The 17,689-nt window shown below is 37.4% G+C and overlaps 9 non-coding genes across 9 annotated transcripts; 7 read left to right on the top strand and 2 right to left on the bottom strand.

The window, feature by feature from the left end:
• Positions 1–1,407: 1,407 nt before the first annotated feature.
• Trnay-gua (transfer RNA tyrosine (anticodon GUA)) lies at positions 1,408–1,497 on the top strand. Its single transcript is given in 2 exon segments — positions 1,408–1,444; positions 1,462–1,497. It is a non-coding gene; the product is annotated as a tRNA-Tyr (tRNA).
• A 418-nt stretch (positions 1,498–1,915) lies between these two features.
• Positions 1,916–2,005, top strand: Trnay-gua (transfer RNA tyrosine (anticodon GUA)). The gene is given in 2 exon segments: positions 1,916–1,952; positions 1,970–2,005. It is a non-coding gene; the product is annotated as a tRNA-Tyr (tRNA).
• A 1,085-nt stretch (positions 2,006–3,090) lies between these two features.
• Positions 3,091–3,180, top strand: Trnay-gua (transfer RNA tyrosine (anticodon GUA)). Its single transcript is given in 2 exon segments — positions 3,091–3,127; positions 3,145–3,180. It is a non-coding gene; the product is annotated as a tRNA-Tyr (tRNA).
• Positions 3,181–4,647: 1,467 nt separating this feature from the next.
• Positions 4,648–4,736, top strand: Trnay-gua (transfer RNA tyrosine (anticodon GUA)). The gene is given in 2 exon segments: positions 4,648–4,684; positions 4,701–4,736. It is a non-coding gene; the product is annotated as a tRNA-Tyr (tRNA).
• Positions 4,737–5,485: 749 nt separating this feature from the next.
• On the top strand, positions 5,486–5,575 carry Trnay-gua (transfer RNA tyrosine (anticodon GUA)). Its single transcript is given in 2 exon segments — positions 5,486–5,522; positions 5,540–5,575. It is a non-coding gene; the product is annotated as a tRNA-Tyr (tRNA).
• A 352-nt stretch (positions 5,576–5,927) lies between these two features.
• Positions 5,928–6,017, top strand: Trnay-gua (transfer RNA tyrosine (anticodon GUA)). The gene is given in 2 exon segments: positions 5,928–5,964; positions 5,982–6,017. It is a non-coding gene; the product is annotated as a tRNA-Tyr (tRNA).
• A 407-nt stretch (positions 6,018–6,424) lies between these two features.
• Trnay-gua (transfer RNA tyrosine (anticodon GUA)) lies at positions 6,425–6,514 on the top strand. The gene is given in 2 exon segments: positions 6,425–6,461; positions 6,479–6,514. It is a non-coding gene; the product is annotated as a tRNA-Tyr (tRNA).
• A 4,518-nt stretch (positions 6,515–11,032) lies between these two features.
• On the bottom strand, positions 11,033–11,121 carry Trnay-gua (transfer RNA tyrosine (anticodon GUA)). Its single transcript is given in 2 exon segments — positions 11,033–11,068; positions 11,085–11,121. It is a non-coding gene; the product is annotated as a tRNA-Tyr (tRNA).
• Positions 11,122–12,262: 1,141 nt separating this feature from the next.
• On the bottom strand, positions 12,263–12,352 carry Trnay-gua (transfer RNA tyrosine (anticodon GUA)). The gene is given in 2 exon segments: positions 12,263–12,298; positions 12,316–12,352. It is a non-coding gene; the product is annotated as a tRNA-Tyr (tRNA).
• Between the last annotated feature and the right edge of the window lie 5,337 nt (positions 12,353–17,689).

The raw sequence follows: 17,689 nt of genomic DNA on the forward strand, positions 1-17,689 counted from the left end.
TTTGAACTCTATTCGTTAGTTTGCAGTTTCGTTTGGGAAACTTAAATATAAATCAGATAATTCAATGATCACTCTGTCTTCCTAGGAGTTTTAATTTAATTGTAGTAATGAAAAATTTGTGTAGAAATGGCTGTGACAGACTAGGCCAACGGTGCACAACCTGCGGCCGTCGCGAAAAAAAAATGCGGCCGTCCACATACAAAATCCTATGAAAAAAAGTTCAAAATATAGGATTTAGCGGCTATGCTGGCGTATATTGAAGCTAAACAGAAGCACTGGAAAAAAGTCAGACGACACGATGCGTCACAATCTAGACTAGGCTAAATTTCTTTACTGGTACTTTCAAAAAACAAAGTGTTGTATGCGATGAATCATAATGATGGTTTGAAACACATACCCCATTTTACAGTCGCCAACTCGCAAAAGCACTCCTTAAATAGCCCCGAAAATTTTGCAATGGTAAAGTATGGGAAGAATTTTTCGGGGGTCAAAGGTCGGGGAAAGGTCCATTTCTTTCTTCTTCTTGTGAAAAAAATTGCTTTTCTCATTAACTACTGGACCAATTGCTTTAAAATTTTCAGTGGTTAAAAGATTGTATTTTTAGAATGCTAATCCTCTAATTTATTTTCAAAAATTTATGTGGCTCGTTTGGGATTCGTTTTTTGTGTGCGATGACGTCATAAAAATTAAAATTGCGCTCTTTTTGGCGGTTCCTCCTTCGCGTAAGTTCAAATCTGCTGCTCAGATGCGATAGGTACCGGTAGGCTACTGTGACAAATTGCATACCCGTACCATTTCGAGTCCATATTTTTAATCATCGCTCTCTTGTTTTTAATTGTACGAATAATATTAAGAGCGGCATTCTTTTGCTCGGTTGCATAATGGCAAAACACTCGACGGTGTGACGCATCGTGCTAAGCATTGGGAATACGCTCGCCACCGCACCTCTGATTACCCGGCGTGGGTTCGCAGGTTCGAATCCCATGCAGGGATGGTTATGTAAGAGAAGATTACTGGACTCCTCATCGCCTTAGGGCGGTTCACGTAACCACTGGTCGGTTACGGCTTCCTCCACCATCAAGTACATGCTTCCGAAAAAAAATGGCTAACTAATCCCATACCCGATTTGAACTGGTAACCGAACGAGACGCCGTCGTTCGCCATATGGTTAAGCCATCTTATCACTTTCTTCTCCCGCGGGATAAATATGTAAATCCTATTCTAATGCAAAAACTCCACAGATCATCAAACAGTGTCGTCGAGTGCACTCACTTAGTTCGTGTTGTTATTTCGTGATTACCGATTGACGTGCGTTTGTTTGTGTTCCGTGGTGATTTAATTCGTCGAATTCGTGAGTCGAAATGAATTGAGTTATATATCTTGTTTTAATAGCCCATTCAAACAACTCCTTCGATAGCTCAGTTGGTAGAGCGGTGGACTGTAGAGGTTGATTACTCAGTAATCCATAGGTCGCTGGTTCGAATCCGGCTCGAAGGATATTTTGCGTATTCATCGACCAGGAGGAAAAGTTACAAACATTTATTGGCAACTTATGGCAACATAGTGCATGATTGCCACCAGGTAAACTCATGTTGATATTAATTGAAGCACAAACGATGTAATTTGCCTTATCGTTTTGCTAACACCGGTTGTGCTTCGTTTATTATCAACTTACGGCAACGACGCTGTGAAATTGTCCTCTCATGCTCATAATTACAGCAATTAGCTTGTGTTGAACCGCAGCAAAGCTTTATTTTTTATTTTTAAGTTAGACCTTATCAACTATCGGGTCCGGCCGGAGGTCGGAAAACGTGGATTTGCAAGTTTTTTGTCTTCCGTTATGAATTTTTTCGTCAATGTCGTGACTGTCAGAGATGAAGTATATAAATTGTTATAATAGACTTCTTTAACAACTCCTTCGATAGCTCAGTTGGTAGAGCGGTGGACTGTAGAGGTTGATTACCCAGTAATCCATAGGTCGCTGGTTCGAATCCGGCTCGAAGGATATTTTGCGTATTCATCAACAAATGGAAAAGTTACAAGCATTTATTGGCAGCTTACGGCCATGATACTGTGAACTTGTCACCGCTTGCCATGCTTATATGCTCATTATGGTATTTAGCTTATGTGGAGCTGAAGCAAAGATTTGTATTCCGAGCAGGGGCGTAACTGAGAATTTTCAAATGAGGAAAGTTCTAGGATTTGTAATTGTCAAGATACACCCTAACAGCAAGCGAATCTGGCAAGGGTTCGGGAAACGTAGATTTTAGAGGCTGAGAATCGTTTCAAGCTGCGAAAATTGCTGTGTTCGATGCAGAACAATGCTTTTCTCAGATTTCAAAAGGGGGGAGTACCACCCTGAACCCCCCTCCTTGTTTCTTCCCTACATCCGAGCACCCTTTGGCAGAAATATTGACTCATACTTCGGCACCAAATTTCAGATTTGAAATGAAAATAAAAATAGATCGAATCTAATTCCTACTATGAGACGATCGGTGACAGTACATTTGAACCCATGTACATTTGAACCCATGCGTATATCCACGGGTTCAATCTATATGCGGGTGCTAAAACCCATGGGTTAGGGTTAGTATCGGTTTAACTATCCGTGAAACAAAAAAAATTCCATAGGTGCAATAGCATACAGGTGCAATTGTCATGGGTTCAAATGTACGTGGGTTAAAATGTAATGGAACCGAGACGATCAATCTTAACTACGACGGCCTTTGCAAATGCTTCCTTTTAAAATTTTGGGTTAACTTGACTATTTTTCAGTTTACTTTTTGTTTGGCTTTTTAAGTTTTGAACATAAAATTGGTAGCGGCAGTCGGAGAGTTGGTAATGATTTGAAAATTTAAAATTCCAGCCCAATATGCATTCCTCTTAGCCCTCACCCTAACTGAATAATACTTTTTTTTTTAATTTTGAGCGGTTGTGGGGTGTTTCCTTAGGCCGGGGCTTCGTACAAAAGGCGATACTTTTGATTGTGGATTTGTTGTTTCGTAAATATCGGTTTTACATTAATTATTCCGCTGATCGTGTGTTTTGTCTTCCGTGGTGAATTAATTCGTCAAAGTCGTTCCGACAACTCCTTCGATAGCTCAGTTGGTAGAGCGGTGGACTGTAGAGGTTGATTACTCAGTAATCCATAGGTCGCTGGTTCGAATCCGGCTCGAAGGATATTTTACGTATTTTTCAGCAAGGGAAAAGGTTACGAACATTTATGGAAAGCTTAGTAGCAATAAAGCTTTGAAGTTGCCATCACATATGCCATGTTTATGATTACTGTATTTACATCGTGCGGAACCGAAGCAAAGATTCGTCTTCCGAGTACACTTTAGCAAAAATATCCACTCCTACGAACGTTCCAATTCCCAGTTTTGTAATAAAAAAAAATAGATCGAATCTAATTCCTACTATAAGACGATTAATCTTAACCACGACGGCTTTGCAAATGCTTTCTTTTCATACTTTGGGTTAACTTGACCATTTTTAAGTTTACTTTTTGTTTTGCGTTTCAAATTTTGAACATAGAGTTTGTAGCCGCAGTCGGAGATATTTTGGATTCTTTATCTTTTGTACAAATCCCCCGCTACTAATGCGAAAAATGTAAGATTTGAAAAAAAACCTCCGTCATTTTTTAAAATAACAAATTAGTAATTATCCAGTTGGATTAGAGTTAGGAATGATTAGGAAAATTAATTTCCAGTGCAATTTGCATTCTTGGCCGTTACCCTAACTGAATAGTACTTTTTTTTTTAAATTTTGAGCGGTTGTGGGGTGTTCCTTTACGCCGGGGCTTCGTACAAAAGGCGATATTTTTGATTGTGGATTTGTTGTTTCGTAATTACCGGTTTTTCATTTATTATGCCGCTAATTCCAATTTGGAAGCGTAAAAAAATAGATCGAATCTAATTCATACTATGAGACAATCAATCTTAACTACGACGGCCTTTGCAATTGCTTGCTTTTTTTTTATTTTGGGTTAACTTGACCATATTTCAGTTTACTTCAGTTTTGCTTTTTGAGCCCCTGTCACTAATGCAAAAATATGAGAGTTGAGAAAAATACCTACGCCGCATTTTGAAAAACCAAATTAGTAATTATCTGGGGCTCCCGAAGTATGCGAACCAAGATGGCGGACATCGGAATGTAATATGTGTACTAGGTTAGGGTTAGGCCATAATTTTAGGTATAAATACTACGGGAGGCTCTTGGCTAGTCTTCGAACTGATAATAGGACTAAAATAAGGAAAATTGGAAAAAAATTATCGCCTAACCTTAACCTGTTACCCATGTTACGTTCCGATGTCCGCCATCTTGGTTCGCATACTTCGGGAGCCCCAATTATCTAGTTGGATTACAGTTAGGAATAATTTGAAAATTTCAGCGCTATCTGCATTCTTGGCCCTCAACCCTAACTGGATAATTATTACTAATTATTTTTATTTTGAGCGGTGGCTGTGGCTTCGTACAAAAAATCCGACATTTTTTTGATCGTTGATTTGTTTTTCCTAATTACCGGTTTTTCATTTATTCCACCGCTGATCGTGTGTTTATCTGCCGTGGTGATTAATTCGTCAAAGTCGTGACAGGCGAAATTGAATTGAGTTATATATATTGTTATAACAGCCTGTTCAAACAACTCCTTCGATAGCTCAGTTGGTAGAGCGGTGGACTGTAGAGGTTATTACTCGGTAATCCATAGGTCGCTGGTTCGAATCCGGCTCGAAGGATATTTTGCATTTCTATCGACAGCAATGAACAAATACCGTTCCTTATTGGCATTCTATGAAGGCTATATTATATCGTTATATGGAATTGTGGAAAGTTTCCATCACGCGGCATTCTTTCATAGTGAAACACTAACCTCCGTATTCGACTTCATGGCGCTTTTCATAATTAGGGCGAAATTATTCGAAGGTCGCTGGTGGCAGGTTCGAATCCGGCTCAAAGGAATTTTCGGGAAATGTAAACTTTGATTAATTTCGAAGAAAGCTCTGACTTTGGTTAGATGGAACATTACAGAAATATATTTGTGCAAGTGCGCATCAAAACTCCCAAATCACCCAACACAGCTATCTTTTAGGGGGAGCTGGCTACGATGGCTGTATGGTCGTATCGTTCCCCCCAGTCTATACCGAAAAACTTGCGTATGTTCTTGTATATTTTATTATCGTTGTAATGCTCGTTTCTTCTGGATGACAAAATAATAAATCTCTCTCCACTCTTGCTATGACATCCTTACATAGTACCCGTATGAATCCACCAGCGCAAAAGAATGGGAAAAGGGTAGGTAATTAGTTTCGCGTAAGCTCAACTGATGGCTTGTATCAAAAATCTACAGATTATTTTGATTGTTCATTTGTTGTTGCGTAACTACCGGTCTCTCATTTATTTTTATCTCCCGTGATGATTTTATTCGTCAAAGTCGTGACATTCGAAATTGAGTTATAAATTGTTATAACAGCTTGTTCAAATAACTCCTTCGATAGCTCAGTTGGTAGAGCGGTGGACTGTAGTGGTTGATTACTCAGTAATCCATAGGTCGCTGGTTCGAATCCGGCTCGAAGGATATTTTGCGTATTTTTCAGCAAGAGAAAAATGATGAAACAATAGATCGACTCTAATTCCTATTTCGCGACGATCAATTTTTCAGTTTATATATTGTTTTGCTTATTAAATCTCGAACATAGGATGAGCATTCCTAACCCTCATCCTAACTGAACAATTACTAATTTTTCTTTTATTTGCGGGGGATTCGCACAAAAGATCCGATATTTTTTATTGTTTCGTAATTGCCGGTCTTTCATTTTTTATTGGGTCGCTGATCGTGTTTTTGTCCTCCGTGATCAATCAATTCAAAGTCGTGACAGTTTAAATCACACTGTTTAATGAGGATTGTAATACCAGCGGAGTCAACAACTCCTTCGATAGCTCAGTTGGTAGAGCGGTGGACTGTAGAGGTTGAATACCCAGTAATCCATAGGTCGCTGGTTCGAATCCGGCTCGAAGGACATTTTACATTTATCGCTTAGGGATGAACGCTCAGTTATTTCTGAAAGTATGCAAAGTTTCCATTTCTCGCCGCGCTTCTGATCACTCAACACTCTTAATTCTAGCATAAAAATATTCGACCAACTCCACTTCCGACTTGGTGGTGTGGCGAATAGCACTGAGATTAGATTATCGCATATCTAGTAAATTACCCTGCGTGGGTTCGCGGCTTTGAATCCCGTGGTTGGAATTTATGTGCGAAAGGCTATTGTTTTTGTTGAAAATTTAACTTAACTAGATCTTTCTATATTTTGATTTCTTTTACTTCCGAATATATCTTTATATTAAACTGTTTTCAACGATGTCAAGATGTGCGTTGACATTTGCGATCGAATCATTCACTAATGGTCGCGTGTCTTCCCTATCGCCTTCGATACCTCAGTTGGTAGAGCGGTGGACTGTAGGGATTAATCACTCAGTAATCCATAGGTCGCTGGTTCGAATCCGGCTCGAAGGATATTTCGATTACTACCTAATATCCTTATATAGATTTATGTTACATTTTCATTACTTGTCCGGAAAGTATTGGGGGACTGATAGTGAAAGTGTGGCACTACGGATATGACCATCTTGACAGAAAAATTATCGTTAATTATAGCCGATCATGCGTGGGACTTATCATGTTGGCACTACAAGTTACATATCTCGGGTTCAAATCCCATGCTCCATATCTCGTCAAGAGTGTTATAAATTAGGTGTGCAATGATAAAGCGGAAAAATTCCTGCTCTTCCAAATCAGATTTCAGTGGTCGTATGGACAAAATTACTTCGCTTTGGTCGTACGTCGCCATCGACTCGACCCTGTGACTTTTCGGGCGATACGTTATGCAGATATCTAATTTATTTATACAATCACGACTCAGAAAAGATTACTGTAGCGTGTTCACAATCAAATAATAATTGCTGTACTATGTTGTCGTAAATATCACTCATCTAACGTTGGTGGCACAATCAATTCATGCCGAAAATATTATAAAAAGTCAGCGCTGTGCACGCATTTAGAGTAGCCATAAAAGGTTGAAAACCACTGCTTTAATTCCTATTTCATAATTAGACGACACGCCCACTGTAGATCTGCAGCGTAGTATATCTAAGGTTTATTTACATTAAATGGCATTACCGATTTATCTGATCTTCTTTCGTGACCAAATATGGTCATATCCACGATTTATATATAGTTTTGTCACAGTTACCAATTCACAATTATTATGATGTCATTGGAACAGAAATAGGAAAATTATAACTTTGATTGTAGCCGCGAGACAGAAAATGAATAAAATAAACAAACATTGATGTAAATTTGAACATTATGCTGGTCTTGGTCATTTTGCTGGCTACAGATAAAGATCAGCAAACTGATAGGATAGGTTACTCTACGATGTCATTATTGGTGATGTCATTCGAATACTAATTAAATAGGTTATCCTGTGATGTCATTATTGGTGATGTCATTCGAATACTAATTAAATGAGTTATCCAGTGTCATTATTGGTGATGTCATTCGAATACTAATTAAATATGATATCCTGTGATGTCATCATCGGCGATGTCATTAGAATACTAATTAATATAGGTTATCTTATGATGTCATTATTGGTGATGTCATTCGAATACTAATTGAATAGGTTATCCTATGATGTTATTATTGGTGATGTCATTTGAATATTAATTAAGAAGCATTTAGGTTAGAAAAATTTTTCAATGCTTTCCAAACAAACGATCCTTCAATAAATATTGTGTTAATTTGATTTGTAAAGATTTGAATTTTGAAATTGGTCCCTTTCTAAATTTTATGAGCATTTTGGGTTGGAATGATGCCTTTTGGTGGTTTCCGTCAAATTTTGAGATAACTTGAGTCAAATTTTCCCCAAAATTCTGACTCGCGCGCATTCTTAAGAGAGAAGTGGAGTACTTCGTAATAATAATGGAGCGCAAATAATCAGACAAACCCAATCAGAGAACGAAATTGAGTTCTCGTGCTACTTTTGTCTGTTGATTTTTCTAATCGAAGCAGTTCTTTCACGTGAATGTCAGTTAGCACAGATCAATGCTTTGATTTCACGTGTTTTAGGGTAGAAAACACAGATTCGCGGATGTATGTTGACCCAAACATTGACAATATCCTAAGCGCCGCTCGTTTGACATTGGGGTATTTTTGCATTGGCATGCTTTTCCATAACCTAATGGTCTCTTCCCTTGGAGCACATTTCAGCTAGTATTCCTCATAAAGATCAATCATCTTCAACTCAGTTGCAGCCCCGTCTGAGACTAAAGGGAATTTCAGACAATTCGTCTCAGAATTAAATGAGTCATCGACGACGTAATCTGTGAGGTTTTATCTGAACTTCAAATAAACTCAAATGGTAAACTGCAAGTTTGCCGCCGGACTTCGTTTTCGATGCGATTACGACAGGCGTGGTAGTGCAATAAACAATTGTCAAACCAAAGAATGCGATTGTGACGTAATAATGGGCGTTTGCATGGTAACGTGAATAAAGGCGCTCGTGTGTCTTCGAAATAATAGAAGAATTCTCGATGAATCATAATATGTTTAATCGAAACATGATGAAGTTTAGAAGTAATTTTTTCTTAAAATAACCAAGGCGAAAAGAGCCGCATGTAACCGGCACAAGAGTCGTAGCTAGCCTCGGTTTGGCCACTCCTGGACTAGACCATCTCGCCCACGCGCCCATCGTATTACGCATTACCTCATATAAATGGAAAATTCACAAGTTTCCTTTTGACGCTACTCAATAAATCAGATTACAACATTCTCCCATAAAATAGCAACAAACGCCGCACCCATGTCGTACGATTAATCATAAACAAAGCAAAACCACTACTTTTGCTTTCATACATGTTTTATTTATAAAATTGTATACAAACACAAAATTTTAAATTAATAGGCTTCTGAAACAAGTTTTACATATAGAAAGATCTTTAAAAATTTAAAGGCATAATCTGTTTATGCACGAAATAGAGTTTCCATAATTTTTTGACATTAAGCGCACATGCCGTCCTAAATTATCTAATGACGGTCATTTTTCGATCAATTTTTGATCCTATTATGTTATCTATATGTGAGCAGATAAGAAGTTAACATTGTCATGATGTTATTTTTCATATGATATCACGATTCAAATAAAACGACCAGATCAAAAATATGAGATTTAAGAAAAACATCCCCGACACATGTAAAAACAAAAAGATCTTTGTGTGATAAAAACAGTTGAGTTTTTGATTTCCCTATTTTAAAAAAACAGATTCGTCATTTAGAAGCATACCCCAACCCTATGAACCTAACGGTTTTACCACGAATACTGGTTTTACTGCAAAATGCTATTACGGCGAATTTTCCGGACATGTAGGATATGAATAATGTTTTGCGACGCAATCGACTTAATCTTCGACAAACGGTTTGGAAACCAATTCGATTGTACACGAAGGGTACAGATGTATCGCTGTGAAATTATTGCTGTTTTTATGGAAAATACACTTTTCTCTGTAACTAATGAACTAACCAAAAAAAGTAGAAAATACGTGGATGAAACGTAAATAATATCCAAAATGAACAAGTGTAAATATCCAAAGTAAGGCGGGCAACATCAGATCTAACAAATATTTGCGTTTTTATTTGCCCTCTCAAAAAATTGTCTACTGTTGGCCACCGTTCGAGAACCGCTGGTATAACAGGTTGTATAAATTCAGGAGTTCTCACAATTTCATTAATTTATAAACTGCCAAAATCTCACAACACACGAAGCATTGATAAAGTATAAAATTTATTTTTTATAACTACGCCAAGAAAAATTTGGAAATTTATTTAATCAATGTGATATGTGAGTTTGTTTTGTGCACATGAATTGCTAAAATATCGCTGATATTCAGTATACCTAACCGTACTTCTTACTCGCGGTTAATTTTTGACCCATTTGAGATCATCGTGAAGAAAATTGATAAAACATTTTGCCGGGGATTAGATTGATATTTCGCGACATACTCGAAATTATATTGCATTATAACTAATTGGTTCTTAAACGGTGGAGCGTGGCCCACAAGAGATGCGTAGAAAATTTGTTGAGGAGACGGGGAGCTAAATAAAAATATTTGTGGGATTCGTTCTTGCCCGCCATATTTCCAATATTTACATTTCTTTATTTCGGATATCTACGTTTCATCCACGCATTTTCTACGTTTTTTTTTTTTAAATACACTTTCGTCTTACTATCTGTTATTTGTAGCTTATTGTTAAATAATTATTATTGAGGTGTGGCGCGTGACTTTTTTTGAAAATTCGACAAGGCTTAAAAAGTTTGAGAATCACTGAAATATCGTTAAAACAGAGCCTATGCAAGATCCTATATTAGAAGACTCTTCATTTACATAGAATTACAGCAAAAAAAGAGAATCATAGTTATAATAGGGTTCACGAATAACTATAAGTTCATGCTGATCTCTGCGTTTGAAAATTATATTACGCAAGGTTAAAAAAGTAACGGATAACGGATACAAAAGATTGTTTCCCTAAAGTTCAAATATTTAGTATTTATTTATTTGTTTAGTAAATAACCTTTAAGGAAATTATTGCGATTTTTATCATTTGATTTATAATATTTACTCTTTATCGCAATGAGTTGGCAAAATCTATTTCGAATTCTGTAACGAACCTAGCGAGACAGTCAGTACTTGGCGTGAGATAGTTTGATTGAACATGCTTCTCTAGGATCGTGATTATGATCTTATACAATACAATTTTATTTCCACCTTCGTCTAAAACACGGTACAAAGAAGAAACAAGAAAGACTCATGAGAAAAAGGGCAAAACCTAAAACTCGTGAAGAAAAGAAAAAGTACATTCAACTGGAATTACGAATAACACTAGCATTGCAAGTCGATGTTTATTTATTTCAGCGTTCTGACAGAACGTGTGGCTAACGAGTTTTTGTGGAGAAAGGTTTGATAATTTACAAAAATGTCCTTCGAGCCGGATTCGAACCAGCGACCTATGGATCACTGAGCAATCACCTCTACAGTCCACCGCTCTACCAACTGAGCTATCGAAGGAGCTGATAAGCGTGTAAAAGGGTTTTATTGAAGACGGTTTTCACGGGGAGTCGCAACTTGAGCAACTTTTTTTGAGGGCGTCACAACACAAAAAAGTTTGAGAACCACTGCTAAAACGAATATTAGCGAACATGCTTCCCTAAGATCGTGATTCTGATCTCATACCATACAATTTTATTTCGATCCTTCGTCTGAAACACGGTACAAAAAAGAAACAAAAGAGAATCACCTCTACAGTCCACCGCTCTACCAACTGAGCTATCGAAGGAGTTATGAACCTCTCGCAATAAAATGGAGATAAATTTAATTTAACCAAAGTTTTCACGATTGTTAGCGAAAGAGCCGAATCGCTCACGGCTGATGACGACAGAAAACACACTCAAGTGCGATATGATGCCAGGTGTTGGTCTAGCTTGGTAGAAGAAGAAGGAACGAGGAATAGCCGTCTTGAAGCACAGATAAAAATAAGTTATTGGGAAATACATTTTTGCACCGCGAATCCTGGTTTATTTTCGATTACAATGATAATTGCACTGATTGGTTTTCAACCGGAAGACGTCGGAAACGGTCATCATCGTTCGCTCCCCAAGTTGTGCCATGAATTTAGTTATTACTTATCGATCTTAAGATCGGTAAGTATATTGATAGGTATTTGTATGTATGTCTGTGTGTGTGTGTGTGTGTGTGTCTGTTAGATGAACGCGATATCTCACGAACGCGGTTGAATCTGCTCCAAATTTTGCATGTGCATGCACCTTACCTCGGACCAGACGCCTATCAATTTTGGGTTAATTATGTCGTATAATTAGCGAGTTATTAACTAATTACCGATCTAAGATCGATAAGTCTTCGGTCTCCGACCGATATTCTCGTTATTATATTGATGTTGCTTATAACTGGCTTAGTTTTGTGCAACAGGACTATGATATTACGCACGGGTGTTCAAATGCTTCGACCCGATATGAAGACGTATTCTATAACAAAAGATAAAATTCTGGAATTTGTTAGTAAGTTGATAATATTTATATTCAGTTCTTTGCAACAATTGCAGCTTTGCAAGACGATGTTTATCAAAATCACCGCTCTGACACAACGCGATGAGTTGGGGTATTGTATAAACGTTTGATAATTGACTAAAATATCCTTCGAGCCGGATTCGAACAAGCGACCTATGAATTACTGAGCAATCAACCTCTACAGTCCACCGCTCTACCAACTGAGCTATCGAAGGAGTTGTGATTTTACCGCAATAAAATGGACATAAACCTAATTTATCTAAAGTCGTCACGACTTTGAACGAAAGAGCCGAATCGCTCACGACTGATGATGACAGTAAACACATCCAAGTTTTCAACTAACTCTTAAAATAACTATTTAGTGATGTATTTTTTTTTTTTGAAGTGCTATTTCGCTACGTGCAGGATTAGATCAGTTATTCTTGAATAAAGAAAATCCATATATATACGATAGTAAAAAACAATAGAATCCATATATTTCTTAATTACTCCTAAAAAAATGAATACAATTTATTTAACACTTGAACTTCTGTTTGTATATCATTGTATCGAGAAAGCTCAGTAATCTAAGACGCTATGCACCAAAGTCATGTTATATCTAGAACAGGGTGGTCCAAGATTGGCAGCTCCGCGGGCCACAAAATTACTTTTGCATTGTTCGCGGGCAACAATAGTGCCAAGAACTTCGCTCGTTATACTTCGCTAGTTGCCTCAGCAAGCCATAACACTGTCAATTCAGTGACATTAGGGATGCAACAATATGTCAGAAGATTTTTTGGTTAATTTTATGACGATGAACACGAAATGCGATTTTTTAATTCCTCTCCGAATGTGACGCGGGCCACAGATAATGAAGCGGCAGGCCACATGTGGCCCGCGGGCCTGGGTTTGAACCACCCTGATCTAGAATATCTTCCAAATGGGTTCTAGGAAGATTCGCGCATAGGAAAAACCGCCGCAAGAGCATTCTGCTGTGAAACAAGTATTTGTGATAAAAACAGTTAAGTTTTTGAAGTACCTTTTAATTTAAAAAAGATTTGTTATTTAAGATTATACCTGAATTGTTTTAATCACAAATACTTGTTTTACAGCAAAATGCTTTTGCAGCGATTTTTCCGATGCGGCGAGATTTCCTACGACGAAATTTCCTGCAGCGAATTTTCCGGACACGTTCCAAATTACTTGGCTTCTATTTTGGGGTTCACCATCTATATATGGACATTCTTTCAATTGTCCGTGTGTACGCGAAACAAGCAGCGGAAGGAATTTCTCCGTTAAATTTGAGAGTTCGGAAATGCACTTTGTTATATATTATATGTTATTTTGGGAATTTAATAAAGCGAGAATTCAAAAGTAACAAAAACAACTTTAAAAATGTGTACGTGATGAATTATTGGTTACGGAGAAAATTTATTCGATTTCTTCGAACAAGGCCTAATCTTTACATTTCAATTTAGAAGTTTTCTCTTTGTTGTAGAGAGTAGAGGCTGGTCATTTATAAGAACCCACAACACCAATTTTCGCTTTTGGAACATTGTAAACGTCTAATTTTCATAGAAGTTTAAATCATTCGTTTCCCACATAGTTAGCTAATTACAGATCGACTCAATTGTCGTTTGATGATTGTTACTTTCGTCTGCACGCGATGCAAAGTGTGTTGTGTTACGTCACTTTAAGAATTTCATTGTGGTCATTGTGATACAACTATTGTTCTCTCGCTGAGAACGACTTGGAACATTCAGGGCTTAAAGATTAGAAAAGATTAATTAACGAAAACGTATTAAACTAATAGTTTTTTTAAGAGAACACTCATCTTTAACTACTGGAAATTCAAAGCTGGCAAACAGTTTTCAATATTTAATGCAGGTGGTTGGTAATATTATTTATACAGGGTGTTAAAAAAGTAACGCAATATTAACAGAAGTTAAGATGAAATACTACCTAAAACATTTAACGATTTTACCAGTATTGAATTACGGTGAAATGTCATTTACACATTTCAAGACTGACGCTTTTTAACGTTGCTATGGCGAAAAACTTTACCTTAATTTTGCGTAACTTTTTTACTACCCCGCAGATCAAACCCGCTGTCTGTCGAATCACATGGCATGGCTATAAGGCAGGGGTTCCCAAACCGCGGCCCGCGGACCGAATCCGGCCCGCGTAACGATTTAAAATGGCCCGCCGAGCTTAAGCGGAATTGTAAAACAGATTTTGTTTCTACCTTTTTGCAATCTAGAAACCTCCGATTGTTATGTCATTATCACAGTTTAAGCTCGTGTTCATCATAGCATTCCGTCATAGCATTATATAAGTATCTCAATTATACGTACCGGTGTTAGGATCACAAAGGCAGTAATTTGGTTTTCAGCCATGCAAGAAAGGTTCGAAGGCTCGTATTCCTGTATTGAAAGGAATCAAACTTCAGCGATTTATCCACTTTGCCAACGAACTATTTTAGTTCTGTGGCAATACTACATAAAGCGCCATTAGGTGTCAAACAAACACGTTTCTTCCGGCCCGCAAACATCCTTCCGATTCTAATTTTGGCCCGCGGCCAATAAAGTTTGGGAACCCCTGCTATAAGGTATTCATATGACCGTGTATTCATCTCGGTTCCTAGCCTGCTGTATATGAATAAGGTAGTCAAATATCCTTCTATGAAGAAAGAAAATGGCGATGAGGACCAAATTCATCCAACAAATTCCAAATGCGCTGTTTATATGATTACAAAATAACCCGCTTCGGAAGAGCCCATTGAAATGGCGATTGGGGCAATATATTTATCCCTATTCCAGTCAATATAGAAGCCCAATAACCGTCTTGGGAGGAGGTCATTGAGATGGCGATTGGGACCATGTATTTATTTATCACTATGTCTGTTGTCCAAAGAAGCCCAATAACGGAAGAGTCCATTTAAAATAAACATTGAGATCAGTGGGTGACCGTGCATTTGAACCCACGTACATTTGAACCCGTGTGTATATCCGCGGGTTCAATCTATATGCGGGTGCTAAAACCCATGGGTTAGGGTTAGTATGGGTTCTAATATCTGTAAAACAAAAACAAAATTCCATGGGTGCAATAGTATGGAGGTGGGTTCAAATGGAATGGAATCAGTTCAGTGCTATTCTTAAGTAGATGTTCACTGCTTCAGAAAGCAGCCAGAAATACATTTCTTGACGTCTGAAATAAGCCTAAATGACGAATAACACTAATCAATGAAATAGCGCGAACTTAACGGTTATACATATGTAAATTAAATGTGCGTTGTGAACTCAGTTCGGTTTATTTCAAACTCAAGTCCAGTCAGACTTCAACCCTGAATTTCCAGGAACATATGTTTAAAAATTCCACTTCTCGTCATTACAAATCATTAAACACAATTTACATAATCTCATTAAATATACTCATTCTTCAATTATGCCGAATAGCATCCATTTCTTTTGGTCTGTGGCTGAAATTATCATTACCTGTATCGTTAAGGAGCTTAATAGCTTCCTGTCTAACGCGTGATCCTTTGTTGTATATTGTATAAAATGTATCTTTTTTTACTTGGGATTTGCGCATCTTCTCTTCGAATTGGGCTTTATACCTGACATGGGCAAACTACGGCCCGCGGGCCAAATCCGACCCGCTGGGTAATTCAATCGGGCCCACCCTATGCTGCCACAACCAAGGTAAAACCAAATTTTGATGTTTCAGCTTAAAAATGAGCTTAAGGAATTTGTTGAGATTGCGGTTAGATAGATTCAATTTTAGCACGAGGCTTATTGTTTTTCACGTTTGCAACACTGTAAATATTGTTCATAAAATGTAAATTTTCACGCTACACTCACATGACCCGCCAGTCAAAGTGGGCAACATTTTTGGCCCCTGGTCTAAAAACCTTACCCACCCCTGCTCTATACCATGCAAAGGTTTTCAACCGGGGTTCAGTGGTACCCCGAGGTTCCGTGAGATACTATTTAAATCCGAGAGTAAAAGTGAGTATATTATTAAAATATAATCAAATACCTGTTGGGTTTGCCACTATTGTTAAACTAGCTACGGGGTCCGCTATATAATATGATGAAGAGATCCATGTGCAGTTATTCGTTTTTATAGTAATGCTGTTTTTCTTGTCACTTGCTAAACTTATTGAATTTTCGGTTGAATCTTTATAATGAACTGAATTTATAAGTTTGATCCTTATCCGTTTACCAAGAACGACAACCGGATGACTTACTGTAGTTTGTCATGAGATTGTGTCGTAACAACTTTTTCACGGGTTAAGTATGAAAAACCCCCAAAAATAGGATGATCAAATCATGGTAATTTAATACCAGAGTGTAAAATAGAAGTTCCCGAAATGCTCTATTAAGCGATATAGAAAAATAGCAGCTTTGATAAACCAGATTATTAAATACCATATTTTGTTCGACTTTATTGTATTCATCACCAAGGGTACTGCACTCGATAATCAGTATCCGTTTCGGCGTCTCCTTTCACCCTGGAATGTGATTTTTTATATTTTCCTTCAATTTGTGTATGTATAGTTCGTATTTTCAGCCTGGTGAAGAACTAAATTACAGATTCCTGGTACACAAAACTACGCCAGGTATAAACATGATAAAATAGTAGTAAGTCCCAATCTGGCATAAAAGCGCGAATTTTGATTCGAGTACCATAATTCCCTATTAGTCAGACCTACCCATATTTATCAAATTCAAAGTATCGCCGCAGTAAAACGAAATTAGCTGATATCACATTGCATGGCATATTTCTAATTGTTAGATGTATTCAGTCAAAGCTAAAAATGAACATAAGGCACCACCCAAAATTAAAAAAAAACTGGAACAGGTACAGCTTTGAAACCCGTGCCAAATGGCCCTCGGGTCCAAAATGGTAGAAGATCCAAAAAGTCCATTTCTGAATTTTATTATTTGGTTTCTGCGAGACTAACTACTCATCCTTCTTCTATGCTTTTGTGAATCCGTATGCATATATTGCAAGGATGCTGTAGCAAGAGTAGAGATAACAATCCTAAGTGATTCAAGAGTCTTGCTGCACACTAACACAAATATATTTCTGTAACGTTTCGTCTGACCAAGGTCCGACTTCTTCAGACATACATAAGAAGTCTGACCTTGGTCAGACGAAACGTTACAGAAATATATTTGTGTTAGTGTGCAGCAAGACTCTTGAATCACTCTGAATTTTATTGCGGCAATGTTAACAGGGTGGTCGCTGGAAAATTTTAAGGTCAGATGAGATCACGAATAAAATGCGTGCTCACTCATTTTTTTTTCGGTACGTTTTTGTTTTTTTTAGGTTGATATCTTTCAGGTTCTATTTGATTTATATTTTAACACCCACTTTATGGAAGAAATCAGGAAACAGCATTGTAACATTGATGCTTTTTAAAAAAAATAGCTGTTTGATAAATTTTCTGTAGTTGGACATCAAACTATGTAACTACACCAAACTAACTAAGCCACAATTTTTTCAAAGCGAAAAATTCCGAAATAAAAATTACCAACAAATCGGAAATTCAGCCAATTAATTGTTTG

This window comes from Styela clava, chromosome 7, assembly GCF_964204865.1.
Source record: "Styela clava chromosome 7, kaStyClav1.hap1.2, whole genome shotgun sequence".
Classification (NCBI taxonomy): Eukaryota; Metazoa; Chordata; class Ascidiacea; order Stolidobranchia; family Styelidae; genus Styela; species Styela clava.